This window comes from Triticum dicoccoides, chromosome 3B, assembly GCF_002162155.2.
Source record: "Triticum dicoccoides isolate Atlit2015 ecotype Zavitan chromosome 3B, WEW_v2.0, whole genome shotgun sequence".
In the NCBI taxonomy this organism is placed as follows: Eukaryota; Viridiplantae; Streptophyta; class Magnoliopsida; order Poales; family Poaceae; genus Triticum; species Triticum dicoccoides.
Genome location: NC_041385.1, coordinates 573,141,843 through 573,153,512, shown reverse-complemented (window position 1 = coordinate 573,153,512; position 11,670 = coordinate 573,141,843). Strand labels below are relative to the sequence as shown.

General features: G+C 43.0%; 1 long non-coding RNA gene across 7 annotated transcripts; it reads right to left on the bottom strand.

Annotated features, from left to right (window-relative positions):
* Positions 1-5,128: 5,128 nt before the first annotated feature.
* On the bottom strand, positions 5,129-9,497 carry LOC119277160. 7 transcript variants are annotated; one of them, XR_005136956.1, is made up of 5 exons: positions 9,070-9,497; positions 8,858-8,991; positions 8,588-8,703; positions 7,962-8,043; positions 5,129-7,329 (listed from the first exon to the last, which is right to left on the bottom strand). It is a non-coding gene; the product is annotated as an uncharacterized LOC119277160 (long non-coding RNA). The 7 variants fall into 7 exon arrangements; XR_005136958.1 differs by having other exon boundaries at positions 7,962-8,019; XR_005136960.1 differs by having other exon boundaries at positions 7,962-8,016.
* Between the last annotated feature and the right edge of the window lie 2,173 nt (positions 9,498-11,670).

Genomic DNA, 11,670 nt, shown 5'->3' with positions numbered 1-11,670 from the left:
TACCTCGGTGGAGAAGGCCAAAAACTGACGGTCACGATGAGCGCAAACTGGTCAGCTATCCGATGACTGTGTCAAACTATAGATCGATAGAGATTACCCAATGTTAAACGACAGGCCTTTCATAAAATTGGCCGAAGTGTTAATGGCTTGACCTCGGCTGATGCCAAACACTAACTAGGGGCTAGTAACCGGCTCCCAACCTTAAGCTCCTATGACTAAGTGAAAGTTATAAATCCCAGATGTTTGATTGCCTCGTTTCCGCTAACACAACCACCTCCGGGCACTAAGACGTCGGCTATGGGTTGTCTTGTTACCGCGGAAACACCCTGCATAGCATCTACTAAGGGGCAGAAGCTGATGATGGGCCACTTTCAAATGATAAAAGGTCGCAATGAAGTCAAAACAAACATATTGATACGTCTCCAATGTATCTATAACTTTTTATTATTCCATGATATTATATTACCTATTTTGGATGTTTTATATGCATTAATATGCTATTTTATAGTGTTTTTGGGACTAACCTATAAACATAGAGCCTAGTGCCAGTTTCTGTTTTTCCTTGTTTTAGAGTTTTATAGAAAAGGAATATCAAACGGGGTCCAAACGAAATAAAACTTTCGTGATGATTTTTCTTGGACCAGAAGACACCTACGAGACTTGGAGAGGAGGTCTGGAGACCTACAAGGCGACGACAAGCCTCCAGGGCGCGCCCTAGGGGGCGCCCCTGGCTTGTGGTCCCCCTGGAGGTCCCCCAACTCTAATCTTAGGCCTATAAATTCAGAAATATTCCCAAACCATCAGAGGCATCCACGAAAATAATTTTCCACCGCCGCAAGTCTCTGTTCCCGTGAGATCCCATCATGGGGCCTTTTCCGGCGATCTGCCGGAGGGAGATTCGATCACGTAGGGCATCTACATCAACCCTATTGCCCTTCCAATGATGCGTGAGTAGTTTACCTCAGACCTACGGGTCCATAGCTAGTAGCTAGATGGCTTCTTCTTCCTCTTTGATTCTCAATACAATGTTCTCCTCGATGTTCTTAGAGATCTATCCGGTGTAATCTTCTTTTGTAGTGTGTTTGTCGAGATCCGATGAGTTGTGGATTTATGATCAGATTATCTATGAATATTATTTGAATCTTCTCTGAATTCTTATATGCATGATTTGATATCTTTGTATTTCTCTTTGAATTATCGGTTTGGTTTGGCCAACTAGATTGGTAGTTTTTGCAATGGGAGAGGTGCTTAGTTTTGGGTTCAATCTTGCGTGATTTCACCCAGTGACAAAGTAGGGGTAGCGAGACACGTATTGTATTGTTGCCATCAAGGATAAAAAGATGGGGGTTTTGTCATATTGCTTGAGTTTATCCCTCTACATCATGTCATCTTACTTAAAGCGTTACTCTGTTCTTTATGAACTTAATACTCTAGATGCAGGCAGGAGTCGGTCGATGTGTGGAGTAATAGTAGTAAATATAGGCAGGAGTCGGTGTACTTGACACGGACGTGATGCCTATATGCATAATCATTGCCTTGGATATCGTCACAACTTTGCGCTTTTCTATCAATTGCTCGAAAGTAATTTGTTCACCCACCGTATTATTTCCTTTCAAGAGAGAAGCCTCTAGCGAAACCTATGGCCCCGGGGTCTATTTTCCTTCATATATTTTCAGATTTACAAAACAAAATACCCAAAATATCTCGCTGAGTTTTATTTACTTCTACGTTTTTATAATCTTTTATATCTATCTCTATCAGATCTCACCTTTGCAAGTGACTGTGAAGGGATTGACAACCCCTTTATCGTGTTGGGTGCAAGTGTTTGATTGTTTGTGTAGGTGCATATATTGGGGACTTGCATGTTTCTCCTACTGGATTTATACCTTGGTTCTCTAACTGAGGGAAATACTTATCTCTACTTTGCTGCATCACCCTTTCCTCTTCAAGGGAAAAACCAATGCAAGCTCAAGAAGTAGCACATATATCATCAGCGTTTGTATTCAATATACGAGTGCTACCTTCCGTAATTATCATTATAAAGCCATAAATATGCATCAATTTGACTTAAGATTATCGGTTGCCTGGCTCCTATATTTACACCCTATGTTCCCAATTGTTCGACTAGGGGTAAAGGGAGCACCTCTATGATTGTTACTACCGGGTCATCTGAGCTAGTACCTCAGACTGGGTGAAGCTGAAAGCTAGCTATCTTAAGAATATAATTGGTCGGCAACGACGAAAGTGAAAATTCTCGTTCATTAAGACCATAGAGTTCAGGAACTTTCCCCAAACTAAACCTTCAATATTTTCCTCCCACATTGATCGGAGGTGAGGTTTCATGATCATGATCAACATGATAGCTTGGGAAAATGAACTTATAAGGGAACTATTTTTCTAGGAAGATGTTTCTTATGTTAAAAATGTAATATAACACATCTCTCCACGTACCTTTGTTTATAAAACCGTATGGCTGGATTTCCTTGTTTGCCATAAATCTTTTTCCTCATAAAGGCTTTATAAAGTGGGACAAACACTCCCCGGCTACTGGCCGAGGAGGTGGAAGCCGATGGTCGGTCAACAAAGTTTTGTACAATATGGATCCGAGCATTAATGATATAAAGTACTTGGATACATGGAATCATTACACGTAAATTGCGAGTAAAGTCTATTTATTGTAGCCCATCTTTTAAAGAGTCAAGGGCACAATCTTGCTGAGATAACCGAGCAGCTGACATAACGCTGTCATAATTCCCTATTGGCATTGATTTCCTATCTGTTAAGCCCCTTGGGGCCGACCTTGGCGAGCTCGGCTTTCGCTAGCTCTAGCTCCTTTAAGAGATCTTTATTCTCTTTCTGAGAAGTCTGTGTTAAACACAACAAAATTTTCTATCAAGCGGATATCGATCATTAATTCGGCCACCTGTGCCCACATTAAGGCTCGGGGGCTACTAGGCTTCGCACTTATCATTTACAAATATTAAAGGGGCACATCGATCCCCTGATCTGGTGTTGCCACCCGACCATTGGCTCGGGGGCTACTGCAATTGCCTATCAATGCAGGAAATTCAAAATGCCCAGTGTTCGGCTTGATCGGGCTATTGGCAAGCGCATCTTCGGACAACAATAGGTACCATCTAGGACTTATCCGACATAAAGATAATATATTATGTCAACTTCTCAATACCCTCTCTCAAGGGCTCGTCCTCCGATCACTATCTCCTCTATTATATTGCACCATGTTTCTATTCCTACGTATGTTGCCGAGTCTCAAGGGCTACTGGGATCAGCGGTTTCATGTTTTCCTTTAGGTGCATCTTGGATTTTAGGCCGACACATACCTTCAGGGCTACTAGCTATACATCTCATCAGCAAATTGCAACAATCGGAAATAAAATCCGTAAACAGCCAGCCCACGACCAAGGTGGTGCACCACCACGGATGCAGTCCGGCATAAAGCTCGGATACAAGTGGCTGGCTCCCTAGAGGGCATTTTTGGCATTAAGCTCAGCTGAGCTCCTTTAACTTTTTCTAACCAAGGTGAACTATGACACCTCAGATACAGTCTGACGTTAGAGCTTGGATACAGTCCAGCGTTAGAGCTTGGATACAGTCCGGCATTGGAGCTCGGCTGCAAAAAGACACCTCACATACAGTCCAACGTTGGAGCTCGGCTGCAAAAACACACCTCAGATACAGTCCGGCATTGAATCTCGGATATAGTCCGACGTTGGAGCTTGGATGTAGTCCGGCGTTGGAGCCCAGACGCGAGAGGACACAAACACACGAGAAACACTTCAAACCCGAGGTGTGACGTAAAAATAACAAGGCATTGATAAAGGCTGAAGACTTAATGGGCTCCTCGGATGCCTAACGTGTGAACTCTTCAGATTTAGCTCGGTAATCCTCAAGATCAAAGATGTGAAGGTTTGTTGAACTACTTTTCAAGACCGACAACCGAAGATGAAGAACGGTTTGGAAGAATCGAGGAGCGCCCCCAACTTGAAGATTGGTTCAAGGGGCTACTGACGGTGTCCTGGACCAGGGGGTACTGATACGTCCATTTTGCATCATGTTTTCCTACTGTTATTTATAATGTTTGTAGAAATTATAATGCTTTTGGAGTAATTCTAATGCCTTTTCTTTCATAATATGCAAGGTTCGCACAAAGAGGGAGTATTTCGGCAGTTGGAAATCTGGACCTGAAAAAGCCACGCCAAATTACCTATTCTGCACAACTCCAAATGAGCTAAAACTTCACAGGGAATTTTTATGTAATAAATGAGAATTATTGGAGCAAATAAGTACCAGAGGGGGGCCCACTAGGTGGGCACAACCCACCTGGGTGCACCAGGGAGCCCAGGCGCGCCCTAGTGGGTTGTGCCCTTCTCGGTCCACCTCCGGTGCCCATCTTTTGGTATACTAGTTGACCCGTTGCGCCAAATGGCACAGAGACCCGCTAAAGCCATGTTGTTGATGAAAATAGTTTCAATTTGCAAGGACATTTTTGGTATTGGCAGTAGAAAGCCCATGTGTTAAATCATGTATATTGACAATATGTTTATCACGCAAGCATTGCCTGCATGCAGAACATAGGATAGCTACATCTATGCTTTCTTTTCAGACTCAGGTAATTCCCATGGAAGCTTATCGCAAGATATTTGGCTTATCTGAAGCTTAACACGTTAATGTTATTTCTAGCATGGTTCATCTAGCCTTCTCTTTGTTATACATTCAACCTAACCAAGTATTTAAGCAAGGCACTTATATAAGAGCAACATCACAACAGTTGAAGTTATTAGGACAAGGTTCAAGTGTAGCTTAAAATTTGAACAAGTTGTAGTTATTAGGACAAGGTTCAACTGTAGCTTCAAATCTGAACAATTAACTTTAGTTCTCTTTCTCTTGCTGAAAATCACAATACTGCATCTGTGCCTACTTATTTTGTGATCAGTGGCCATGTGGATGCCTAAACCTAAGATTGTGATTCTCTTTTTTTTTGCCTCTGCCTACACATCTAAATCAAACTGGTAAGTTAGCATGTCATTTATTTATAAAGCAACACCACATCAGTCTAATCTTCCAAGAGCAAGGGCCTAAAATATTCAGAGATGCGCAATTAAGATCATGCTGTCACAAATGAATGATATGATACTAAATCTATAAAGTTTGTTATCCAATCATTCCCCTTCCATAATGATGTGACCAATTTAATTGGGGATCTTAATTGTGCATCTTAATTGGGGATTGACTTATCTCCTCCCGTCCAACGTGAGGCGACCATAGCGGCAACGCAAGAGGGCACCACGCCGAAGGGCTGCGCCACAACCAGGCCCCCAACGGCGCCGCTCACAAACATACACATGATGCACTGTTTCTAATTTTTTGTTTTTCTTCTCAGATTGTGCCTTGCTCAATCTGCACTGATGCACACCTTTGAGAAAACTATGTTGTAACTTTATCACTTTTCATAGAAGGAAAAAGCTCATGATTTCTCAGACTCTCCCTCCACCACCGGTTGTTAGCCCTTGTCCTCTGTTGGCCCTCCAACGGCCACGACCCATCATTTGGAGCGCTGGGATCTCACATCTCGCTTCAATGCTGTCGAACTTTACCACTGCTCTTCCATCACGCAACACCGAGTCAAAGCCTGTGGCACTACACAGCAGAGATCCCGCGGCCGCGGTTCTGCCCATGCGACATCAGCACCTACGGCCATGGCACTACCTCAATGCGACGGTGTCCCTGCGGCCTCGGTTCTGCTAGCCATTCGAAGCTTCCATCCTGAAGCAGAATGAGTTGTACTGATTACTGAACAAGTGTGACAAAAGTTGAATGAGGAGCATAACTTAAATCTGTATGTCCTTCTACTAAATGTACCCATGTATTCAGCATGACTGGAGCGTGCAGTTGCAATAATAGAAACTGAATTCACAAACAAAAAGATGAATGTAAAAGTGGTCGTCCTGGCTATCACATGGAGAAAACAAAATTGAGTTGATTATAGCCTACAGGCTACAGCCAGGTTGGAAGATGCACACTCAACAAAAAAGACAAAAAAAGGAGAAGATGCACTCTCATATTTAGTCGTCTGATCTCTATTTTTTGGCTTTTGCTTCTTCAGGAGTTCAGACTTCGGACTGAACCTAGTTTTTCCATGCACTGCTAGGCTACTATGTGGAATCTATACCTGTCAGGTGAGGATGTTAACCATCCGGTACTCGTAGGATATATAACTATCAGGTACAACCTACCATTGAGGCCATGGCAATAATTTACCATGCAGCGGTGTACTTCTGTAGTAATCATTCTGAAAGAAAGTAAAAAACAGTGTACTTCTACTACTTCTGAATTTCATTGCGTCCTAATCCAGATCACACAATTACACTCACCTTCATATAATCTGAGTAAAATGAAGTACCAACATATGATCTGAAACAAAAAAGCATAGCTACCAACTCAAGGTCTAAACAAACCCAGACCTTTGCTACTTCTAGTAATTGTAACTATAAGTCTATAACCGATAAAAATTACCATCTGAAGAAGTGAAACACAGTTGTTCTACTTCTTGAGTTCTCAACTGAATGCACATATCAATCAAATTAAGATGCTTCACAGAGTACGAAAATGCATTAAGATGCTTCACTAAGTACGAGAATGCACATGTCAATCAATGAAACAACTGAACTATTGAAATACTGAACACACTGTCCAACTAAATCAAGTGAAGACTAAAAACTGAAATAGAAATCATAAATTAGCCTAACTGAAAAAGCAGAAAAGTCTGATCTATTGAAGAGAGAAACTATCAAGAATTATAAGGGTCCATTGAGATGGACTAAATAGTTATATTGACTTAAATACCGACAAATGGTGCAAGCACGATGACTAAATAAAGGGACAAAAAATTGAAGGAACGAAGAAGAAAGGAACAAAAACTGAACCTAATCAACTGAATGTGACATGAGTGATTTAACTAATGGACAAAATGTACTGCTTACTCTGCTACATTAATGAACAAACACTGAACAACTAAAAGAAACATGATCAAAATGAAACTATGCTTTTCCTAATAGGTGTAGGTCTGCGACAAATGAAACATGACTGAAACGAAATATCAAAAACTACAAGAAACATTAAACACTTAAAAGAATGATAGACAATGCACAGAAAATATGAAACTCGCCCATGGAAATTACAGAAGTACTCAACACAAAGAATAACCTAAAAACTAATTCCAGAGATCACACACACACACACATGATATTGTCTGTGGAGAAACATGTGCATCAGGGGAGAAACAATAGTCCAGCATTTACGCTTTGCAGGCTGCAATTCAAAGGACAAACGGTAAAGATAATTATCAGTGGTGATAGCACTTCAGAAAAAATATTGGTGACATTCCCCTGCATCTGGTAAAATAATGTTAAGAACAAAGTACGTTAATGGCAGACTTCATGTTAATGAAAATGAAAATAGTTTGTATTCCATATCAAACCGCTTTGTTCTGTAACCTTTTAACTTAACTTCAGTGTGACTTGATCTTGCCATTGATGGCTTTTTTATGAAGTCAGACATGGTGCATTATCTAAAAACTTCATACACAATCTAAAGAAAAGATCATTCTAGGAATGCAGATGCACCAACCCCATACAGATTTTAAATAAAAACTACTATGATGATGCATTCTTCATCAATAAGGCAGAATTGAAGAAAAAAAATAAGTATGCACAAATCAGACACGATCACAACATCATATATATTGAGTGAGCGTGAACTTCGATACAGAAAAACAAGAAATATCATGAACAATAAAATATATATTTGCTCAAATTTTTGTTTTCAATGGCAAGCAAATAATTTGTTTACTTAGGAACTGATGTTTCATGTAACACATACCAAAGTAAGAAACATGATTCCTTTCTCTTTACTTGCAGAGATCAACAAATTATTGCGCTTACCTGATACAATTATTTTCTTTTGTTTGGAGCGTTCCCTGTGATCGTCAGGGATATCCTGCTGAACAATACGGAAATCCATCATCTGCAAAAATATCCAGTAGAAATCAAGCATGCGTAATAGGATAATAAACCCAATGTAAGGAGGAACCTTCATGGAGAAAACATCTCACTGAAGAGATGAGGTCATAACTAACTGATGCACACTTTCGACAATGAGGCTAGACAAACTACCAAAGGTCTTGGCTCAAAATCAGAGCAAACAAAGAGAAACTTTTTTATGTCGAGTCCACCTTATCGCACATAAGCTACAGGTTTGTATGATGAATGCATGTGTTGTTCCTATAATCAACGAATAGAAGGAATAAATGGGTAGCTTAGCAAGCTTAAGTGCAGTTGTCTGGTCTCTAATTCTCATTGGCAAAATTCCAGCTGAGTCTAACAGCTTAAGATCCTTCCCAAACGAACCCACATGTTTGAGGTTTTAAAATGTTAGAATTTAAAATAGATAAAACATCACACTATTCCCTACTAATATAAACTACAATATCCTTATACAACAGCTATAAATGTTTTCTAGGGACAACATCTAGCAATGTTAAGACTACATGTGCAGCTGAGAAATTTACTTCAGTTCTCTTGTGACACCTGGTCGAGGTGCTGCTGGATGCATTCTTTGTTTTAGCAAGCAATTAATCAAGGATAATTCACAAACATTTGGATATCCAACAATTCCATCCCAAACCTTCAAACAAAAACAAAGCACAAAAGAAACACTGAATAGGGTAGACAAATCATGATTATCTGGATGGTTTACTTAAATTGAAAATGGATCAAGAAATTATTGACTTTAGACAAGCCTGACAAACAAATCTAATGTAACCAACATGGTGCTTTACCATTCATTAAAGCAAAAGGTCAAACTATAGCCTTTAGAGTCCAGGATGGGATGCAAGAAATTGACCACCGTTGGCTCCTTGCTCTTGCTGGTCCGGCCGTCAAACAACCTCAGCCTTCAACTCCTCCTGCACACCTGCAGCCGAGCCCTCATCCATGAGAAAAGGGGGAGGCGTGAGTGAGGGAAGTGGGTAGAGAGGATGCAAAGGCAAACCGTGAACCAACTTGAGCTCCTTCTCTTGCAACCCCTGTTGATGACCGCGTCCGCATCCGTCGCTCTGCCAACTCCTGCTGCTTTAGCCAGCAGGCGTCAGATCCATCCGACATCCCTACCTCCCCTGCATCTCCACCCCACCATTAAGACCTTGACGCTCATGCTCTCCAGTATGACGGCCTGCACCCGATCCGGAACCACGGTAGGAGGGAATAGAGGAGGAAGAGGCGGCTGCATGGTGGAGCACGAGAGGGCGACCAGACAGAGACGAGGGAGGAGTAATAGCAGGCGTCCGCGAGGCTCCACAGCGGCAGCTGTGGTGATGCGGGGAGGAAGAGGTTGTGTGGATAGGAAAGGGAGCTAGGGTTTGTCTGGCGGCTGGAGTGGGAGTGGGACGAGGCGAGGGTAGGATTGGATGCGGAACGCGTGGAGCAGATTGGCCAATACTTCCTACACGCAGGGACAAAGAACCTAGGCAACAAGCACACAACGCGAGCCCATCCGTCATTGGCCAGCGAAAATGACTGTGAGGTGAAAATTGGGTTTTACTGACTCAAACGCACCAGAAGATAGATCCAATGGCCAAGGAAGCCCAAATCAGGGGAGCCTCCTAGAGGCAAGTTGGCTAGCACCTTTATAGGTTTAAATAAGTCATTTTGACCTAGAAAAAAATCAGGAGAGGACTCTCGGGATGAAGCACCACCGTGTCGAGGCGGAACTTGGGCAGGAGCACTTTTTCCCTTCGGCGGAGCGATTCCGTTGGGGGAACTTCCCTCCCGGAGGGGAAAATCATCGTCATCATCATCACCAGCAACTCTCCCATCTTGGGGAGGGCAATCTTCATCAACATCTTCAACAACACCATCTCCTCTCAAACCCTAGTTCATCTCTTGTGTTCAATCTTTGTACCGAAACTATAGATTGGTACTTGTGTGTGACTAGTAGTGTTGATTACACCTTGTAGTTGATTACTATATGGTTTATTTGGTGGAAGATTATATGTTCAGATCCATTATGCTATTTAATACCCCTATGATCTTGAGCATGATTATCATTTGTGAGTAGTTACTTTTGTTCTTGAGGTCACGGGAGAAATCTTGTTGCAAGTAATCACGTGAACTTGATATGTGTATGATATTTTGAAAGTATGTATGTTGTGATTCCCTTTGTGGCGTCGACTACATGACACTTCACCATATGTGGGCCTAAGGGAATGCATTGTGGAGTAGTTATTAGATGATGGGTTGCGAGAGTGACAGAAGATTAAACCCTAGTTTATGTGCTATTTCGTAAGGGGCTATTTTGGATCCAAAAGTTTAATGCTATTGTTAGGGATATAACTATTAGTATAACCCGTGTAGGAGGGGCCGGGTTATACCTATGGCGATTCATCATATGAAGACCACGAGGATACTAAGGATGGCGGTTCAGTTAAGGGCCCATGGCCCAAGGGCGACTTAAGGTCCGTAGGGGTAAACCGCCATATATGTAAAGACTTGTATTGTAAGGCATGTAAAGATAGTCACCGAGCCAGACATGTTGTCTATGAGCCGGCCGGGACTCCGTGAGCCGCTGGACGTCAACCTGTGTATATAAAGGGACGACCCGGTGGCAGTTCAGGACAAGAGACAACAGATCGAAAGCTAGGTCAAGCGGATTCGCTCCCTGGTAATCGAGACATAAGTAATACCACCTCAAACTGGATTAGGCCTTTCCCTTCGCTGCAAAGGGCCGACCCAGTACAAACTCCCATGTCCTTTGTCCCGTTTAACCCCTTTAAGATACCTAGTTGCGATGGCTCCATGACTAAGTCCGTTTGCTAGGACATCTGTCGTGACCTTTCCACGACAGTTAGCACCCACCATGGGGCCAGCGCACGGTGGTTTCGATTTCTTGAAGGTCAGCTTCGAAGGGCTCAAGGGATACGTTGTGGGCTGAATGCCCAAGTGTCGTCGCGGCAAACTCTACATCAATGATGCAGGCTGGGCCCCCAAGGCCGGCTAAATTGAGTATGGGTACCGGGTCCCCTTTGGTGGAATCCACATCTTCATCGGCAGGATCGGCGAGCCGGGCCCTGAGCCGGACATCTGCACCGACATCATCGAGACGGCTCAGTGTGCGAGACCCGCCCGAGCTCAGCCCGCCGTGAAACATGCCTTCGTGGGATGCATCCATGGAGCGGAATTTGATGAAGGATTTATGTCTGGCGGTGAGACGGACATCTACTCTGATGGTGAGTCGTCCACGGGCGAGACTACTTTGCTGTATCAACTGCAAGATGGTGGGCTTGGGGGCTATTCTGATGGCAACAGTATTCCAGACCCCTATGAGCTGCCAAACAGAGTCAGGATCTTCATGGCTGGCACGCAGCCTGGGCAAAACTCTTCAACCGCGGCAGCGATGACTTCCGGGTCAACACGGTGACGGCAGCCGGGGCAGGAGGCCCTGTACGCCCGCAGACTCAGGTTTTAATGGCTTTACTGGATAAATTGACGGCTCTGTTAATAGTCGTGGTTAACCTGGCGAATCAAGCTCAGCATGATGCGGAGGTGGCAAAGTTACGTGATGAGATAGCACTAGCCAAGGAAGACCTGGCGGCAG